General features: G+C 43.5%; 1 pseudogene across 1 annotated transcript; it reads left to right on the top strand.

Annotated features, from left to right (window-relative positions):
* Window positions 1–4,067: 4,067 nt before the first annotated feature.
* Window positions 4,068–4,719, top strand: LOC308435798 (high mobility group protein B1-like; annotated as a pseudogene). The gene has a single exon. The product of its transcript is annotated as a high mobility group protein B1-like (transcript).
* The last annotated feature ends 16,184 nt before the right edge of the window (window positions 4,720–20,903 follow it).

Below are 20,903 nucleotides of genomic sequence, written 5' to 3'. Positions count from 1 at the left end.
TCCCAAAGCAGGTGCTCTCTGCTGTCAACATGTAGCATGTGACATGATGTGACTCTAAAGGGGAAGGCAGGGAACTATGATTAGCTCTAATGCATAAAGGTGGCTGTGCCAGCCTCCATCCTCAGTGAAGGACTTCTTATATCGGCTAGGCAAACTGCATTTGTTCTGTATGATCCATTATTAAACTACATCTGGTCTGAGTTATGTGCACTCCGTTTTTATCCATTTAATGGTTAAATGCAAAATGCATTATGAATATAAGGTATTTTCTATACTAAAAAAATGTTAATAACATGAAATACTTTATGCCCGTTTCCCCCAAAAAAACTGGTTGGGTGCCATGTTTTATCACTTTTAAAGAAAATGGAAGGCTTCTTGCATGGTTCATTTGAGAAAGTCACTTGATGCGAATCCTGAGAACCTAAGTTCAGTCCTTGAAACCCACATGATGAAAACAAACAAAAACACAACACATGCCCAATGATGAATAGAGAGATGATAGCTAGCTAGATAGATAGATAGAGAGATAGAGAGATAGATAGATAGATAGATAGATAGATAGATAGATAGACAAACAGATAGGTAGGTAGAATTTAAGATTAAAAAGAAATTTAGGGAAACATAATCATTTATTTTACCCCAATTATCCCTACAAGGTAGACAGCTAATATTTTGTAATTATCCTAATTGTTAATACGCATACCTGGTCCTTGTCAAAACTAAAATGACTAAGTGAACCCTACAGATTATCCATGCATTTACTGCTATCACAGTTTGATTCCTAGGAAATAAAGTTCTCTTAAAAATAAAGTTGTTAAAGCAGCAACACACACACACAACAGGTGTCTCACATTTACTCGGGCTCACACTAAGTCTCCTTAAGACAGTAACAAATATGTGGGGGTTTTAGTATTGAAGCATGTGATAGATAATGCAAAGCAGCAACAAACAAGTTACTTATTATACCAAGTTGAACTTCAGGTACCTGAAGGACGGAGGGCAGCTGCCTCTGGGAAGCTCCAGAGAATGTCATGTACATCATAGACAGAAACTGTACAAAACATACCTCAAGTTGCTACACTAGGCATCCCAGCAGTTTTTTTTTTTTTTTCCTGTCTCTAAAGTTGACCTGAACATGACACAAATAGTTTCACTGCTGTGGTTATGGATGACAACCTCCCAATGTAATATATATATATATATATATATATATATATATATATATATATATATATATAGTTGTCGGTATAACAGGCATGTTTCCTAATAAAAAGCTACATCCCAAAGTCCCAAATAATGAGGCTTTCCAGTTCACACCTTAGGCCTTACTTAACCTTTCAGTCGCCAGTCAAAAATGAATCCTTTTCTTTTGGAAATTTACCCTTTAGGGATGAGCTTTGTTTTGGTTTGGTTTCCTGGGTGTTGGGTGGTATCTCATGGGGCTCAGAAGCAGCTCACCTTCTTTACCTTCTTTACCTGTCACATCCTCACCAGCACCTGCTGTTGCGCCTCAGCTTAGGGACTGCAGATTTGCATTTCAGTATGTGAACCTGGGACAGCAGATACCGCTGCATTATTTCTTAACTGATAAACTAGAAGTCAAGGCCAGGATAGTTAAATACAGACAGATTCCTTTCCATCCCTATCTAGTAGCTGAAAGATCAAAGAAAAAGCTAGTCTGTCAAATGTCACATTGAGAAATCAAGGAAAAGGTATACAACCTTCCAAGGTTGCCTGGGAAGCTGGGTTTTTGGGCTCCAGACATCATGCAGTGTTGCTTCCTTAGATATAGAATATATATATATATATATATATATATATATATATATATATATATATATATATATATATATATATATATATTCTTATATGTAGATCTAATATATATAATATATTATGGTCCTAAAATTGATCCCAGCAGAGCTTTGAATCCCACACCCTAGCTAGAGTGTCTCTAATAAAGACCACAGAGTCAGCCTCATAGCCAAAACCAGTATCGTCTCTTACAGCTTCTCTAGCATAAAGCACCAAAATAGGGTCCCAGAAATAGGAAAAGCCACTGAAGGTGATGTGACTGCTTACAACATAGACCCAGACTAACTCTTTCCCCATTGCTGTTCCCAATCAACATATTGAGAGTCTAGGTCATAGTAGAGCCCAGCACAATCCGGCTTTATGGTGCCTATATTTGTATGTCTGACCTTTCGTTCATTCCCTTGATGGTGCTAGTGATGACTCCAGGACCAAAACTGTACAGGACACAGCAGACCCCCATCAGAAGTCGATGAACGTTTTTATTCTTTTGCCTGACAAATGTGCTGTGAAGGGGAGAAAGGGAAAGAGGTAACTCCCACTTCTTTTAGTATCCTAACACTGCCAAAACAGATCGATACAAGCTAGAAGCTCAAAAAAAAAAAAATTACACTTTTTTATTTTGTTGTTTATTTTTTTTCATTGTTTGTTTGTTTTTCCCCCACAGTCCTGAGGGTCAGAAGTCTAAAATCAGGGTATGAGGAAGACGGCCCAGCCTTCTTCTTTCTTTGCCCGTTTCCTTTCTGGGGGTCACTGATCTCTACCTTTCCTTCTTTATTCCAACCAGCTGCTTCTGTTGCTCACCCTAATTCTTACATATCTGCCTCCCTTTGTCACTGTACTGTGCCTACTTAGAATATCAGAACAATCTCCCCATCCCCAAGTCCTGTCCATTGTCATGTATGTAATATGTGATTGACTGTCAGACAGGGCAGTAACATCAGAGAATGAGTATGAACTGAATACCCAGCACCCATGTTTTCATAGACCCATTTAATGTCACCTGTAAAGCCCTCACTTGCCATGTATGACAACACATTTCAGATTTCACAGATTAAGACATGTCTTCCCCTTCTGTCTCTATATAAAATATGCTCAACTACAAAGCTGCCAGAATACTAAATATGTTTCAAATTCCAAAGTGGAAAAGTATACAGTAATAGTTTATTTGTAAAGGGCTATAAAAGACCATTGATCTTTCTGAGTCTGGTTTTATTTCTTTAAAAACAGCTAAATAATCTTGGATTTGAAGCCAGTTAAACTATAGGTTTTATATGTCTTGACATGAAAATACAAAATGTAGGTATATGAGTGCTGTAAATATTTTGTGATTGCTGTAATTGTCACAGGTTCTCCTTTTGCAGACTCTTGATCTTGTTTATAAAGCAATTTTAAAACTGACAAGAAAGGCACCCAAGGGCAATTTAATAGAAATACAGGAAAAGATTCCCAGAACATCAGGATAAAGCAATGGGGCAGGGGAAGGCAGAGCTAGAAAGTTATATTCCTAATAAAATAAGACTGAAAGAAATCTCTGTCTTGAAATACACGGCAGAAACATCAAGAAAAAAGAAGGAACTGAACCCCCAGGACCCCTGTGTTCATAGTTGTTATTGGATAGGTACAAAATTGAGCTCACCACAGGATGACATAAGACTTGGGACGATCAAGGAAGCACAGTTTGACCTTAATATTACATTGTTTAACCTGTAGTCAGATCACAGTTGCTTAGGTAACCCAGAACTCAAAATGCAGATAGGACCGAAAAGAATCATTCTTAAATCTATTTATTGTGTGGTTTGTAACATTAAGCTCAGTGGTGTTAGGCGGGGAAGACATAGCTTTCATTCACTGCCATCAGCTTATACTGTAGCTCTGTGGGCAAGTTAAAGCCCTGCTTTCATCTTTAAAATCTCCCTTAGCTATATGAATCCCAGGGAGGTTTACCATTTACTGTGCTAGTAAGCAGTGCTAAGCTATATTCCATGCAAAGTTTCGAAGCCAGTTTGAGAATGAGTCACAAGCAACTCGGAGACTTTCTAAAGTAGAACATAAACTTCTCACTCTGTGCCCTCATCAGCTCAGCAGTGGAGGTCTACAGGCACTACATCAGAAATGATGCTTCGGGGGGCTGCGTCTGGCTCCCGCTCTCACAGCCATTGCAGTACATTGAGCTCCATAGAGACAGCGCCGGGGCAAGCGAGAGCCGGACGGGCACTGGGCAACTCTGCCTCGTGGAGGAAAATCAACTAAACATGGGCAAAGGAGATCCTAAGAAGCCGAGAGGCAAGATGTCCTCATATGCATTCTTTGTGCAAACCTGCCGGGAGGAGCACAAGAAGAAGCTCCCGGATGTTTCTGTCAACTTCTCAGAGTTCTCCAAGAAGTGCTCAGAGAGGTGGGAGACCATGTCTGCTAAAGAAAGGGGGACATTTGAAGATATGGCAAAGGCTGACAAGACTCGTTATGAAAGAGAAATGAAAACCTACATCCCCCCCCAAAAGGGGAGACCAAAAAGAAGTTCAAGGACCCCAATGCACCCAAGAGGCCTCCTTCGGCCTTCTTCTTGTTCTGTTCTGAGTACCGCCCAAGAATCAAAGGTGAGCATCCTGGCTTATTCATTGGTGATGTCGCAAAGAAGCTAGGAGAGATGTGGAACAACACTGCCTCGGATGACAAGCAGCCCTGTGAGAAGAAGGCCGCCAAGCTGAAGGAGAAGTACGAGAAGGATATTGCTGCCTACAGAGCTAAAGAAAAACCTGATGCAGCAAAAAAAGGGGGGTGGTCAAGGCTGAAAAGAGCAAGAAAAAGAAGGAAGAAGAAGATGATGAGAAGGATGAAGAGGATGAGGAAGAGGAGGAAGAAGAGGAAGACGAAGATGAAGAAGAAGATGATGATGATGAATAAGTTGGTTCTAGCGCAGTTTCTTTTTCTTGTCTACAAAGCATTTAACCCCCCTGTACACAACTCACTTCTTTTAAAGAAAAAAATTGAAATGTAAAAAAAGAAAGAAAGAAATGATGCTTCATCTAATACAAAGTATGTTTCCTCATGGGAAGCTATTTTTCTCATTTTCTTATCACAGACTCATGTGTACCATATTCCTTTCTATCTTTTGATTCTCGGTTTGCACTTTTTAGGTTATAAAAAGGAGCTTTCTCTTTAATAAGGAGAACCCTGCCTCCAAGGAGATTCCCCCCGCCACACACACACACATACATACCTGATCTACACAAAAGTCATACATTGTTTACTACAGTAAGGGAGTTTCTGATCACTGACAATGCCATCTATAAAATGGAGAAACAAAAACCAATCAATCAATGGGCTGCAGATCAGAACAGAGGCTCCTTGAAAGAAGGGGATCAGACAGCATATAAACCCTTGTCAGGTATTCAGCGTCTTCAGCCGTGAGAGAAATACAAGTTAAACCACTGGGCTTTCATCTCACTCCAATCTGGTTGGCTGCCATCCAATATCACATGATTCCCCTATCCCCTGCCATCAAAGGGTGAAGAGTATTCAGCAAGTGTCTTCCAATGAAGATGTGCTAAAGAAACAAAGTGTCTTAGTTAGGGTTTCATTGCTGTGAAGAGACACGAACAAAGCAACTCTTATAAGGGAAAAACATGTAACTGGGGCTGCCTTACTGTGTTCTTGTAGACAGGATAAATTTGAGGTCAAAATTTTTATAGGTGGGTTGGTTTCACTGTCACCCCAGTGGGGTTCTTGCCTGGCCACAGGAGGCAGCCTCCCCAGGATCCATATCCCCAGTGATCTGAGTCCAGCTAAGGTCACTTTCCTTGATGCTTGGTTCCCTCCCCTACCAGGTATCAGTCAGTCTCTTCCTGGAGATGCTCCCTACCTCCCTCCCATGTCCTTTGCAGATTTCCATTCATTTTCATGGCCCTTCAGCCATCTCCCCTTCTTCTACCCACACCCAGCTCTGAATGGAAGTGACCATTCCATTGGGGGTGGAGCAGATGTTTATGATGTTTATAATGCTGCCTTCACAAAACCTCCACATGATAAAGCCAGGCAAAACTCTAGCATAGATGGGGTGGATAAACTCCAGCTGCCACCCTCAATGAGTAGCTATTAGCAATGGATAGTTGCTGGAAAAGAGAGAAATAATTGCTATAAATATAGCTTCTGTTCACCAGATGACCCCAAACCCACTTACATACGTGAGAATCACTAAGTAGACTTGGGTTATTAAGGGTTTTAGTGTACACATTGCTCTTCAAAGGACTAAAGTTTGGTTCCCAATACCCACATTGAACCAATCCAAAACTTTGTCTATAGGTGATCTGGCATCCACTTCTACCTTAGTGGCCACCAGCACACATATGACATATGCTCACACAGACACACACATATGTATATCTCTTTAATTAATTAATATATAACACTAGAAATCAAATGACTGCTGGAACAGGGGAACAGTGATCTGTCTGCTTGTCCCTGATTGTAACTAGAGCCCCAAGAAGAAACACTTATTCTAGTGTTCTTTGGGAAATTTCCCTGGAATTAGCATGGTGCATTGAATTTGAAATATCTCTGTCTTTACTAGACGCATGTGCCATTCAACTAACAAAGATAGAACATGGTTAATTTATCATCAAAGCCAGACTATTCTACCTGTGTTTCTTAGACGTCCAAAATATTACGTCAAGATTTCAAATAGTGGAAAGTTACCCCAAACAAATATATACTCATATATTTTAACCGTAGGGCAGCCTAGTATACAATATGTCCTCTCCCTTGCTTCCTGGGATACCATCAATGCATTACAAAGCAAGCCAATTCACATAAAGGAATCCACCAGTTTAAACAGCCTGCCCCTCTCCTAACTGCTTAAATTCCACAAATTCCATTTTTTTTCTCTGGGAGCACCAAAAGCACCTTTAACAACCTGCAACCTCTCCACAGCACTGCATTCTCCCCAAGCCCACAGGCATGCTTCCAACTCAACCGTGATCATCGCTGAGTGGCTTGACATTTTCGGCTGAGGTCAGCAGTCAAATGAAGAACCTGCCCATAGCTTTGGTATATCTAAAAAAATTAAACAAACAAACAAACAAACAAACACCCTTCAGCTTTTTAAAATATTAATGAGCCAAGTTGCATTTCTCTTGGACAAGGTTGCTTGCATAGATGTTTCTCGAGAGAGGAAGCCAAGGCATTAATTTACCTCTGCCATTATGATTGACTGTGGAGCAGCTGTCAGGCAACTGAAGTGCCTCCAGTCTTCATCACAAATTACTCTAAATGGTTCTGAAGGTAAACTTGCCAAGCCTGTTATGCCTAGCAACCCTGACAGGAAAACGTGCAATTGGCTTAAATGAGAAACAAGAGGATCCATTTGGGGGTCTTCGTAATCAAACTGCATGCTGCCTTTGCCGGTGCTCCGGGAGCTGCAGACATATCAAGTGCAAGTAGAAAATTACGGGTCTGCTTTGTGCGCAGGTCTAATGAATTTATGACTTAACAATCGACAGCTGAGCTTGCCCGACAACGGGCAGCAGTGGGTAAGGCCTCAACCTCAGGAAATCTTAGCTGTGAAATCAGTTTCTGTCGACTGGAATGTTCATAGGTATGCTATGAAAAAAAAAAGTCTACGACCGGGTTAGCAGGACGACTCAGTTACAAAAAGGTCTTAAGCAAAACGAGAAAAAATATCAGCATTAATTAAATACAAGGATTGGGCACATCAAATGTCCATATGCCTATGGATAATACCTGAGTTTGAAAGTGAAAGCTGCAAATTGATTTTCATTTGGAGCCTTTCAATTTCCAAGCCTGGTTCTCCTGGCAGGTTTAAGAAGACACAAAGGCGGACACTGGAATCCAGGAGGGTGGAAGCTGCACAGCAGGGGGCGGGGATCCCAACCTCCTACTTTGCATGATTACAAGGAGGAGGAGATTTATTTCCACAGTTTCCAGCTTTGTATAAGAACCAACATGATTAACCTGCGTCTGCAAGAAAACACAAATCCCTGTCATTCCTGTTTCTTTACCTAGGTTTTCCATCTCCTGGATTCCCCCTGTTTGTGGTTTCTTTATTGCATCTTTTTCTATTTTTCAGGTCCAGGAGAGTTTCATTCATTTCCTCCCCCCCCCCCCATTTAATTTTTCTCAGCTTTCTTTAACAAGTTCATCCATTTCCTCACATTGTTTGTTTGTGTTTTCCTGGATTTCTTCAGGGGATTTATCCATATCTTCCCTAAGGACCTCTATCATCTTCATAAAGATGGTTTTAAGGTCTTCTTGGGGGATGTTTTGTTTTTGTTCTTCAGCTGTGTTTGAATCTTCAGGGCTGTAGTAAGATCACTAGGCTCGGGTGGTGCCATCGAACACCGGATGTTGACTATGTCCTTACACTGGCATATAGGCATCTGGGTTTGAGATGAGTATAGATCGAAGTGCCTGTTCCTGTGTTTGTCCTTGTTGGGTGGATGTTCTGTACCTTGGTTTGTTTCCTCTTTGGTCTTTTTTTGTGACCTATTTTCTTGGCAGTTGGTGTGACGTCTGTTCCATCAAGGTGTCTCCTCCAGAGTTGGAGGCTGGACTTCTGGTAGGTATGGTGGCCTTTAGGGCAGCAGAGCATCGCTTTTCTTCTGGCTGGCATGCGCTGCACCAGAGCGGTGGCTATCTGCCTGTGGAGGGGAAGGAACATGGCAGCTGGGCAGGCAGTGAGCCAGAAGGGGTGTCAGTGGCTTGGGATTTCCAGATTGAAGTAGAGGGCATGGAAAGGTCTGAGAGCAGGTTGTCCTCTTGTTGTTCTGACTGACAGATGGGGCTAAGAATAGGAGAGATCGGGTGAGGCCAGGAAAAGGAGACAAGACAGTACTGGGAGACAAAACTGGGGAACAATTCAGCGGCGAGATAGAAAGCTACTGCAGCGGAAATTCCCTGGAATCTGAAAGTTACCCTAGCTAACAGTCCTAGTAATGATGGAAGGAGCCTGAAGCAGACACCTTCCGCAACCAGGCAAGACTTCCGGTAGAGGGATTGGGACATCGTGGCCACAAAACCTTCAATCTGTCCTGCCTGCAAGATGCTCTGGGATACAGGCAACACAGAGCGTGTGGAAGTGGCCAACAAATAACTGGTCCAGTTTGAGATCAGGAGACCACGGAAGGGGCCCAGACCTGACCAGAGGCTGGATACCACGAAAACTCTTAAGAAAAAGAAGTAAATGAAAGGATTCCTAATGATCCTGTCGGAGACGGGATCCTAGTGTAATCATCGCGAGGCTTCATCCAGAAAGTGATGGGAGCAGATGCAGATCCACACTCAGACATTAGGTGGAGCTCAAGGAATCACACTGACGGAAAGGGATTGATTGTAGGAGCCAGCGGAAACAAGAACACCGTAAGAAAACAGGCCCACGGGATCAACTAACCTAGACTCACAGGGGCTCACTGGGACTGAACCAACAGAGAGCCTGTGTCTGATCTAGGGCCTCTGTATATATGTTGTGATTGCATAGCTTGTTGTTGTGGGATTCCTAATGGTGGCATTGGGGGTGTCTTGTCCAGCATTACTATGATAGGATGTGTCTAGTTTTATATGCCATGCTTGATTGGTATCCCTAGGAGGCCTGCCCACGTCTGAGGGGAAACCAAGGAAGAACAGACCTTGGGGGAGAAGGAAGATTGTGTGGGGAGGGTAGGCACTGGAAGGAGAGGAGGAAGAAGAAGAAAATGCTGTTGACATGCAATATATGAGAGAAGAATAAATAAAAAATTAGTAAATAAAACAAACGCAAATCTCGCTTAAGCTTTGCTAAATTTCTGGTGATAGCAGGATGGAAGATTCAAACTATGAATAAATCATTTGTCCAATGGCAAGGAAAAAGTGTACTTTCACAGAGGAATTCAGCTCTAGATACTATATTAATAGGCCTCAAATAAACGCTGCTGTTAAGAACAGGAACATGTAAATATGGTCCAGCACTAACTTTGGCTCTATTGCTTCACTTTGCCCATGGACATGAGCTTGAAGTGCCACTCTGCCATGTTCCATTTATCTGACACCTCAACAATTAGAGGTTGAAGGAACAACCCTAACGAGACCCCGTAGGGTAGAGGTTGCTAAGCAATGTGTTCATTTGTCCGTACACTTGTAGGTGTGGATGTGGGCGTGTTTGTACCATGGTATGCATGTGGAGGGCAGTGATGGTCTTATTTGAGACAAGATCTCATTTTCTGTTTCCTTTTGTCTGAGGCACATGCCACAGTGGGTAATCTAGGACTCTCCCTTCTGCCCCCATTTTCCCATTGGAGGTCTAGGATTATAACACAAATGCTGCCATATAACTTTTTCATGTTCTGGGGATTTGAACTGCGGTCCTCACACTTGCACAAACTCTTCCCCCACGTCCCCCAAGCCCGATCTCCAACCCAATATAAATACTGAAATGATCAAATTCCCAGCTGTTCAGCTTTTCTAAGCCACCTTGGCTCAATATCCATAGTCAAGCTGTCTGAAGAATTAACTTGATCCCTGGTTTCCCTAGGGACAGCAGCCTCTGTGTGTCAGAATCAGACACAAACTTGTCAGCTCATCTTAATGTGCACAACTTCCAGCCTTCTGGCTCATCTCTCTCTTTCCTAGTCCTTAGTGGATCCAAAGATAAGTGCGTGGCTTAGATGCTGTTTATCAAGGCGTTCACCCTCCAGTATCCCCCGGTGTTACAATAGAAATTTAACAAAAATAGAAGAAGAAAGTAAAAAACCCGTCACAACACTAGAAATAAACCAATAACAAATAACTTCTACAACTGAAAGGAGACATTTGCTAATTATCATCCATGCTAGATGTTGTTCCTCTTTTCTCAAAGGCAAAGTGTAAAAATTACACCAGGAAACAAGGTAATAAGAGAACAAGAATGATTTCCATTTCTGAAGGAGATCTTCAGAAAGGTACAAAAAGGTTTGGCTCCCATTGAAATGGAAACAGAAAAGCATAAGCAAGAGGCAGAGATGAAGGCTCACGCCGACAGGGTTATTTCTGAACATGAAAGCTGAAAATGGAGAGGAAAGCAAACCCCGACGCATCTTACCCCACAGAAGACTTAAAAGTCACAAACCAAACGAAGCACACAGAGCTCGCTGGGAACGTGGCTGACGGTAGACACCGTGAGGAATGGCTAATAGGGCCGTCCCAGCAAACAGCTCTAATAAATCAACACGGAGAAATGCCATGAGAAAAAAGATGTTCAAATAATGACACACGGTGCAGTTTCTAGTAAACACAAAGTAACCGTTCGTAATGAAAGACGTGCAGTTTAGCATCCCAGGAGATGTCCTCTGTGTGTTCCCTCAGTCAGATGGAAATGACCCTGTCACCCAGGGGGAGAGCAAAGGATCTTCCCACAGGGTCCCACAAGCAGCCCCAACACAATCAGTTCATGCTCACAGAAGATAACTTTGTCATTTAAAACAGCATCCTTGGTAGTCTTGAATTTCAAGGTAATTTGCCCACATGAAATTAGCTTTTTCTCATCAATGTCTGCATGTAACAAGTTCAAGGTGACAATATTTATTTTAAAAAAAAAAAAACTTTTTTTAAAAACAGCTACACTGTCAGTAGTCAAAGAAGCTTACTCAGAATTTGTGTTCCTGAGTCATATAAAGATTGTATTCGTCTTGTAATGAAGCAGGAAAAAAAAACTGATCAGGGTCATATCAGGTTAAAAATCACAGTTCACTGCGTCACAAAGAGATTAGATGCCAAGAGGAGATTCAGAAATGTTCAGAAAAGTTCAAGGGCCATTTCTCTTACTCTTGCCATTCCATGGCTGCTCGTAACTCACTGTCTGAGGTAGAGGACACACAACCCTCCCTCCACGTTAGCCTGGCCATTAGCATTATCATTGTCCAAGTTTTGTCTGGGCAGCCATGTTCACAGTGTTAGTCTTTCCTGTTGGCTATCCAATGCTAAGTAATCAACAGTGAGATCATATACATACAGTAAACATTAAATGGACTGAGAAGTATGTACTTATGCATCTAGAAATATATATTGAGAAGATTAGGGGATGTGACCTTGTTGGAGGATGTGTATCATTGGGTGAGGGCTCTGAGGTTTTAAAGGCCTTATCGGGCTCAGTGTCTCTCTGACTGCCTGCTGATCGGGATGAAAAGTTGTCATCCACATATGTATGTATATATGCATGTATATGCATATCTATGAATATTTTAATACGGAAGCTATAGATCTGAGAAAGAGCAAGGGTTTGCTGAGTAGTTTTATGTCAACTTGGCCCAAGCTAAAGTCTTTTGAGGGGAGGCAACTTCAATTAGGAAAATGCATCATAAGATCATAAGATCAGCCTGTACACAAGCCTGCAGGGCATCTTTTTAGTTAAAGATTGATGTGAGAGGGCCCTTCCCATTGGGTATGATGCCATCCTTGGGATGGTGGTCCTGGGTTCTATAAAAAGGACTGAGCAAGCCAGTAAGCAGCACCCCTCCATGGCCTCTGCATTAGCTCCTGCCTCCAAGGACCTGCCTTGTTGGAGTTCTTGTCCTGACTTCCTTTGAGGAGAGATATGGAAGCATAAACCAAATAAATCCATTCTTCCCCGACTTGCTTTGGCCCTGGTGTTCATCACAGGCTACCTAAGACAAAGGGGATACACGGCAGGCATTGCAGGGATGAAAGGAAAGGCAGGGGCAGGGGGTAGTGGTAATTGTATCATAACTAATAATGTTTTTAAACGTGAATTTAAAGAATTTTTTCCTGATGTAAATTACAGGTGATCAACTGAGCCTCTAAGTGACTCTTAATTTTGTTATAACTATAACAACCTTACATAATCAGTAACTTTTATAATTAGGCTATACATTTTAAAATTTAGAAAATCACTAGTTTAAAAACAACATCAATTTAGAGTAATGTATCCAACTATGCAGGAAAATAGGAACAGATAATATAAACAAAGCCGTAAGATAATGTATTGTTTGTCTCATAGTAACAGGTCTGTGTTCCCTTTGCTTCCAAGGACATTTAGCACGGCCCAGCTGCACCTAACACAGCAGCCTAAGAATGTACTGGAACTTTCTAATTACAGGGTAAATGGCTCTGTGCCCTCTGCAGGTACCCGGAGAAGACCCCATACCCTTAATCTCCATCTTTTTCCCTATCTCTTCCAGTATCTAACCGCCCCACGGCCACGGCAAGAGCTACCTGAGATACTAACTCAAGAGCTCTTCGAAGTTCAAAATAATAACCACAGCCGACACAGTGACTCATCTAGAATACATCTGAGACAATTAAATGAAATTTCCAGTTGCACTACTCAAGTTTGGGAAATTGAAGACAAGGTGTCTTTGAAGTCTGATGAAAGGAGTCATCTCTTACCCAAAGCAGCCTGGTGTCTGACTTCTGAAGTGATCCCCGGAAAGAAAAGGAAAGAAAGCTGTCTTGACCGTTCTCTTCCGCTAGATGGCAGAGTTGAGACGCTGTATGAGACAAATCAGGACTTCCTGAGCTTTAACCAAGAGAAAAAGCAAAGCCGGGAGAAGGTGAAATGATGTTTTAAAATGCTAAAATAAGAAAATATAAACAAGCAGAAGGGAAATATTTAGAAATCGCAGCTGGGACTGATAATGGAAACTACCGCCTTTGCTCTCCCATCTGCGCTGAGTGGATTTTCAGTGTGGAGCTCACTCCCTTCCCTGTCCTGTGTTTCTTTGTTTAGTCAGTCTCCACTGAACCAGCCCTCCTCAGTGAGTGAGCCAGACTCGGCGTGACCTTGCCTTGGTGTCAGCATCAGCCTTGCTCAGCGGAGCACACCGGCCTTGGGATCACAGTCTGTGTGAGACGTTTTGATGCCTGAAGTGCATGGGAAAGAGAGGGTAAACAAAGGCACGGCACGGATTTGCAACTGAGAGGACAGACTTCTGCAGGCCTCTTTCTAGTTTCTCTCTTTCCATGACACCCCTGTGTGCTAACTGAAGGATTCTTCTCACTCTAGCAAACACAAAGCTCCGACTCAGAACGAGGCCATCTAAGAACACCTAGAGTTGAAAGCAGGTCACGCTGATTGTAGTCAACTTCTGGGAAAGCTGGCAGGAGTGTGCTTTTGCAGAGACTCACAACCCAAGAACACTGTCTCCCCAGGACCGAGAGAACAGGCCACAGCACGGCCACCTGTCAAGAGGCTGTCGCCCAGCAGGTTACTGCCAGGCACAGCCTCTGTCCATTTCCTCTTTGGACGCTTCCCTTTGCCAACGCCGGCTTTGGAATCTTTGGTTATTTCAGAACACCTTGGAAGAACCCAGCAGCCCCAAACCTTCAGTGCAATCAAAGACAGCAGGCTGTCCCTGTGTTTCTGGTATTGGTTGTCTCTCCTCTCACTTGGGTATCATTAACCCGGGATACTGGCAGAAGCCACCCAAGGATAACCATTGGTTGCATCAAGAATAGAAATGATCATTTCCACTGTAGTTCTTTTATTACTCTCTTCTATGATTCCTCTAACACGGTGCCCATAATTTTATTAGTAAATCAAGAGACATCCCAGGACTTGGGTGCTTCCCAGTGACTACCTTGTCATAAGGACTCATCACGAATGTCGCCCTGAATTATGGGACACATAAAGTTTTCGTTGAAGCACATGGTCTGACGGTTCAAAATGTAGAGAGGTCATAACTGTCAGAATGTTCAAAAGAAAACATTGTTGCTGAAAATAAGTATTCTCTTTCCCGTCCAAATTATTGTTGAGTATTGTACTCAATGTGAACCTGAATGTGTGCTCCTCAAGAACTGCATTTTTCGGTTTACCTAAAAGAGACCACTATGAAGTAGATCTGCACCATGAATACTTAGGCACTTGAGCAGAAGAGTCAATTCAGAAGTCACACCAGTGAGAGGAGGAGCAAGCCCTGAATTATAAACATGGATGCAGAAAATATGTTTGCAGGACGCAGGGTCTCTCTCTCTGCCTCTGTCTCTGTCTCTGTCTCTCTATGTTTCTCTGTCTCTCTATATCTCTCTGTGTCTCTCTCTTTGTCTCTTTCTCTATCTCTGTCTCTCTCTCTTTCTCTCTCTCTCTGTTTCTCTCTGTCTCTCTATGTCTCTGTCTCTCTGTCTCCCTCATTGTTTTTCAAAACAGTTTCTTCTGTGTAGTTCAGGCTGTCCTCAAATTCAATCTTTAGCTCAGGCTGGCCTTGAACTAGGTTATCTGCCTCTACCTCCTGAGGATTAAGATTAAAAGCAAAAATTAAAGGAAAAATAAACCTAATTTTCACAGCAACAACATTTAAAGCCAACCAGAGTCACTGTGTCTGTGGTGTTGGCCCTTAGGCAGAAGTATGAATTCAAGGGTAGCTCAGGTTACAAGGATGAGATTTTGCCTCAAGCAAACAAACCAAACTAAACCAACCAACCAACCCAGTTTGCAAAGAACACAGCTTTTCAACTGTTGCAAACATAAAGCTAAAATATAAGTAATAGACTGAACCAAAATATTCCCATTATGCACAAAGGAGAAAAGTCAGAATCTACCTATGCATAAATACTATAAAATACACATGGCAGTTGTCAGGGAGGAGAGAGCAAAGTCCTGCCTCCATGCCTTGCTTGAGTGAAAAGAGTTGGTGTGCCAAGGCTGGGACGGGGGCTATGGAGAAGACAGGCAGCTGCCATGGATTACGACAGATTTATATTTACATTTCATTCTTCTCGGTTCTCTTTCACTGTTGGCTTCAACTGGGTCTTCCGTTTTTATTATACTTTTACTCCAACTTCCGTACGTGAAGTTACTATTTTTTTAAAAGTAGCAAACTCCTGAAATATCTAGACCTCGCCACATTATTTTACTAAGGAGGCTAGAAATTCTGTTCCTGTTATAATCCAATGCCAGGTAGAAGGAGAGGAAGACGTTGAGGATAAACATCTCTATGGGGGAAACGTGAGCTCACGATATTGTGAATACAGAAAGAGACAGATATAGTCGGTGCGTATTCGACTCTCTGTGTCAGAAAGCTGGTGGAGCGATTAAACGCTGTGTCGATGTTTAACCGTAAGAATACTCAGATACTTGTTTGGATTTTTAAAAGAAGGTTTTGCTCAACCCACAGAGCGCATGTCAGTAGTATGTTTGGCCACCAGAGGGTAGCATTTCCTCAGTTTTGATAAGTACAGTGCTGGAATTCCCATTTTAATTCTTGATTTCCTTTCTCTGTGTCAGTCTCCGGGTCTCTGTCCTTCTGTGTGTCTCTCTGTCTCTGTCTCTGTCTCTCCCTCCCTCCTTCCCTGTCTCCCTCCCTCCCTCCCTCTTTCTCTCTCTCTCCCACCTGCCTCATGCTTGGAGCTGCTAAGTACGAACACATTTCCTTTGGTCTGGAAACTGTTATATGAGATAATGCATTCCTCCTCTCTGTAGACACGGCTGATGTTTTATTGGACACACGATCTCTTCTTGCAGGAACGCTGCCCTGACATGACATTAGGCGCTGTTAGAGATGAGGTAACTCATGCTATGAAAGCTGTGTACATCTTTCCATGAGACGGCTGCCCTTGAGACAACCACCGTCCTCTCTTCTGTGACCATCCAATCACAGAGGCTGATCATGGTGCTTACTAATCATATAACAATGCGGTGGACAAAACATTCTGGTTTCAGCCTTAATGAACATTTCTACAGTTTCTCCTGGAACTGGCTCTCAAACCAACTATTAACTGTGAACATTTTGGTCTTTCCGAAGCATCACAAAGAAAAGAGGCTCTATTCTCCATATGCAAATTGCCTTAAATGGAGGGTGTTAATAATACGAAGACTCCCTTTTATTAATTTTTAAAATTTAATGTGCAATAAAAATCCCAATACAACATTGCAGCAGATATATTCTCTGATTTGTTAAGAGATTGTTTTCCTCCTACACATTGTGATTTAAAAGAGAAAAAGTCCTTTGGATTCTATAGGCTACCAGTGTATTTTTTTAATTTAAGTAATTATGACTTAATGGAACATCAAAGAACATACAAGGGAAAAATCCTCAGGCTTATTTTACCCTCATTAGGTATGAAACAGATTGGTCCTGTGGGGCTTTGCTTTTGTTTTAAATTCCCCGAAGCTTGGGCTGTTTCCCCTGAGCTAATTCTTTACCAATACATATCACCCTCGACATCGAGGCTTTCCCATCACACCACTGGCATCCTCTAAACGATAATAACCCAAGAACTCGGTGTGCAGGAAAGCAATATAAAGGGCTGAAGAATGAATTACTTGTTCTACAGATAATTGTGTCTCTGCACAAAAGAAACAAGGAAAAGAGGGCTGCTCTCTTTTGATAACAAATAATAAAGGCCCTTCTTTATTTTCTCCTTTGCAGGCTCCAGGAAGGAAGATGGAAATTTTGCGCACAGCACCCTGGTCCTTGTGCATTATGATTCTGTAAAAGTCCTGCCATTTAGGAAACCCGTCTCTATTTCCATGGAGGTAAAGCAGGAAGGTCAGGCTGAGCTTTAATCAAGGTATCTCCCTGCTGGGGAAAGCAGGTTTCCCCTCCCCTCAGGTAGGGACCTTTAATTTAGCTGCTGTTTTTAAAGGAATCCTGAAGCCACATCAGGGCCTGACAGTGGCTGCTGCTCACTTAATCCCTGAAGCTTAGAGAGAACACCGATGTTGTCATCGACAATTTACTCTTTGCCGTATTTTTCTGCTAAACTGTGGAGGATTTTGTCACTGGTGCGCTATCAGAAATACATGAAGGACTTGCCCTTATTAAGAGATGCCATGTCAGTTGGGTTCACATTTAGACGGTCACCCTAGCAACCAACAGCCCCCATCTCTCCCAGGAAACGCGTAGAAGAGGAGAACTCTTAAGTCACAGTGTTCGGTGAATTAGGCAGAAGTCAGCATAGGGACAATGAAGGGCACTGTCACTCCACTGCACTCAAGGGCTGTCAAATCTTTGTCATCTCATCCCTCACTCTGATGACCAGAATCCCCCACTGCTCAGGACACCCCCCTCACTGCTGTGGCAATCTCTGCCCCTTTGTTTCATTCGGAGACAAGGCCCTTCCCCCTCCAGTATCGTCTGGTCCTCTACCATGCTTCAATGCTGTGAAGAGACCTAGGTGTCATGTAGTGAAAGCAAGTCACTAAGATGGAACTGGCCAGTGGTACCTATGGGCCACATATAGATACCACAGTCCATTCCACGTGAAGTGATAGCAGCTGATTACTTCTTGCACTGTGGTAAGTCCAGAAGTTCTTGAGCTAGGGAGTGTATTATGCACAGAATAGGTAGGCTCCATCTCCTCGAAGACTTGACACTTGGTGTGCCAGTAACGTTTCCTTTTGCAGGGACAGAGACTCCCAGGTCCCACTATTGTGCTGGACAAGGTACATTAACAACAGCCCTTGATTTCCAGTCATCAAATTCAAAAGGATTGGAAGCTTCTGCTCTTGTGCGTTAGAGTTATGAAATGCTTTTCAACGGCAGGGCTGCTCCCCAGGAGAAAAATTTCATTGTTCCTGACTGCCGAGGTCAGGCCTCCCTCAAGTATGTTTCTTGCTCTATCCTTCCTCTGGGCTGACTCACTGCAGCCTGCTACAGGTTTATTCATAGAATGGAGTAATTTCTAATGGGGTTTGCTATTGAGAAGTAAGAACTGGAAGGGTTTGCCCAGGGAGTAGTAACTATCTGAGTGCAATCACCAATATAAACCCAAGTATGGGACACAGTAGCCTAGTGGTTTGTTTCAGTGGTGGTGCACTTGCCTAGTGTTCAGGAGTGTTTGGTCCATGGCACCACGAAGGGGAATGTGTGGCTAAAATCTTCTAGATGCCCTCTTTGCCCTCTTCTTAGTAGCCTTGTTCTTAGCAAAATGCCTGTCATTTGGCCAAAGGAGCTTTAACTGGAGAATGTTCAAGAAATAAAGCAAGGTGCTGTGGGAAGCAGATCAAAGAACTGTCTCAATGTCACAAGCATTTCCTTCTCAACTTTTCCTTTGAATGTGCCCTGCTCCCATGACAGGACACCAAAGTCTCTTCAAAGTGCTGAAATACAACACAAGTATCTTTTCCAAGTATCCTGGAAGCTCCACATCATGGCCCAGTTGGAATTTGTAGGGATGTCACAGTGAGTAAAGGCAGAGTTAGTTAACCAGCAGGACGAGGTACAAAGGCACAAACAGGCCTTGGGCTTCTACCCAATCTTCATCTTGTGTTCCTCAATCAGTTTCTTATTCTCTAACAGACTCGGTTTCCCTCTCTTCCTCTCCTCTCCCCTTCCCTTCCCTCTCTCCTCTCCTCTTCTCTCCTCTCCCCTTCCCTCCCCTCCCCTCCCCTCTCTCCCCTCCCTTCTCCTCTCCTCTCCCCTTCCCTCCCCTTCCTTCTCTCCTCTTCTGCCCTCCTCTCCTCTGCTCCCCTCCCTTCTCCTCCCCTTCTCTCTCTTCTCTCCCTCCTCTCCTCTCCCCTCCCCTCTCTTCTCCTTTCCCCTCCCCTCCCCTCTCTCCTCTCCTCTCCCCCCTCTCCTCTCCCCTCCCCTCTCTTCTCCTTTTTCCTTCCCTCCCTTCCCCTCCCCTCTCTCGTTCTCTCCCCCCTCCTCTCCCCTCCCTTCCCTTCTCCTCCCCTTTCCTCTCTCTTCTCTCCCTCCTCTCCTCTCCCCTCCCCTCTCTTCTCCTTTCCCCTCCCCTCCCCTCTCGCCTCTCTTCTCCCTCCTCTCCTCTCCTCCCTCTCCTCTCCCCTCCCCTCTCTTCTCCTTTCCCCTTCCCTCCCCTCCCCTCTCTCCTCTCCTCTCCCTCCTCTCCTCTCCTCCCTTTCCTCTCCCCTCCCCTCTCTTCTCCTTTCCCCTTCCCTCACCTCCCCTCTCTCCTCTCCTCTCTCCCCTCTCCCCTCCCCTCTCCTCCTTTTCTATGCACTCTCAGAATAATTTTCTGAGCAGGAAAGCACAACTAAGGGCTCTGGATATTTTTTTTCAGATTCTTTCATCTGAATCTTCTCCCTGGGAGGAAGTTTCGAATGCTTTCAATGACCATATAAATTCCTTATGCTTGGAACTGAGTTCAGAAGATGTCCTCAGGTACACCAGCCCACTGTACCATGCCACTGTTTTTGATCAGATATAAGTAAAAAGAGAGCGAGCATTTGTGCCAGCTGATCTCTCTAACCTTGATTGCTGCCCCGGTGGCAAAGGTGACTTCACAACATAGATGTTCCAGATAGAAGCCTCAGAGCACACTGATCACCACAGTTCTTAAAACATGGGGAAGCACTGTTAGCATTTTGTCTAGGCTCTGCCCCACGGTTACCTGGCAACAGCCAGGTGTGTCTGACTCACTATTAAAGGGGCTGCTTGCCTTCTCCCCTCTCTCTCTCTTTCTTGCTCTCTTGCCTTCTTTCTCTCATTCATCCTCTTGCCCCTTCCCCCTCTCTCTTCAAGTGCTCTTGGCCTGCCTCTACTCCTCTATTTTCTCTCTCTTAGCCTTTCTCTGTTGCTACTATCCTCTTCAGTCCCTGCCCCATACCCTGAATAAACTCTATTCTATACTATACGTTGTGTAGCTGGTCCCTCAGGAGGAAGTGATGCCTCAGCATGCCCCCCCCCGGAGGTACCCCTTTCCCCCACACCTGACTACATATACATCTTCCAAACATACTTCTTCTCTCCTTACCATTTTTTGATAAAACACAACAGGCACAGTATGCCCTGCAAGCAGTTTTTGGTAAGGTTTTGAGATTCTCCATAGGAGAGATCCCTGAAAGGAGCTAGGGATGGTATCCCATGCCAACAAAAGACATCAAGCTTCAGTGAGAGTGAGAGGGGTTGCCTATAAATGGCCTGAATGGCGATTTGAAGGGGGAGAGGTATAAAAGGAAACCTGCTATAAGAGGGAAAGACCTAAACAAAGAAACGGAAATAAGTGGAATTGCAAAAGACCACAAAATCAGAAAAGGATCTGTTCCCAGATCCCCAGCCTAATCCCTAGCAAGACAAGTCAATCACCAACAAGCCTTTCTGCCAGCATGAGGGTCTAATAAGATTCTTGTATTTTCAGGTCTCAGCGATGTTCAAACTCCTGTTAAAAGTTCGGATTGGATTATATATGACAGCTCCCAGGGCTCC

This window comes from Micromys minutus (assembly GCF_963924665.1).
Source record: "Micromys minutus genome assembly, chromosome: 23".
NCBI classification, from domain to species: Eukaryota; Metazoa; Chordata; class Mammalia; order Rodentia; family Muridae; genus Micromys; species Micromys minutus.
This window is presented reverse-complemented; position numbering and strand designations above follow the sequence as displayed.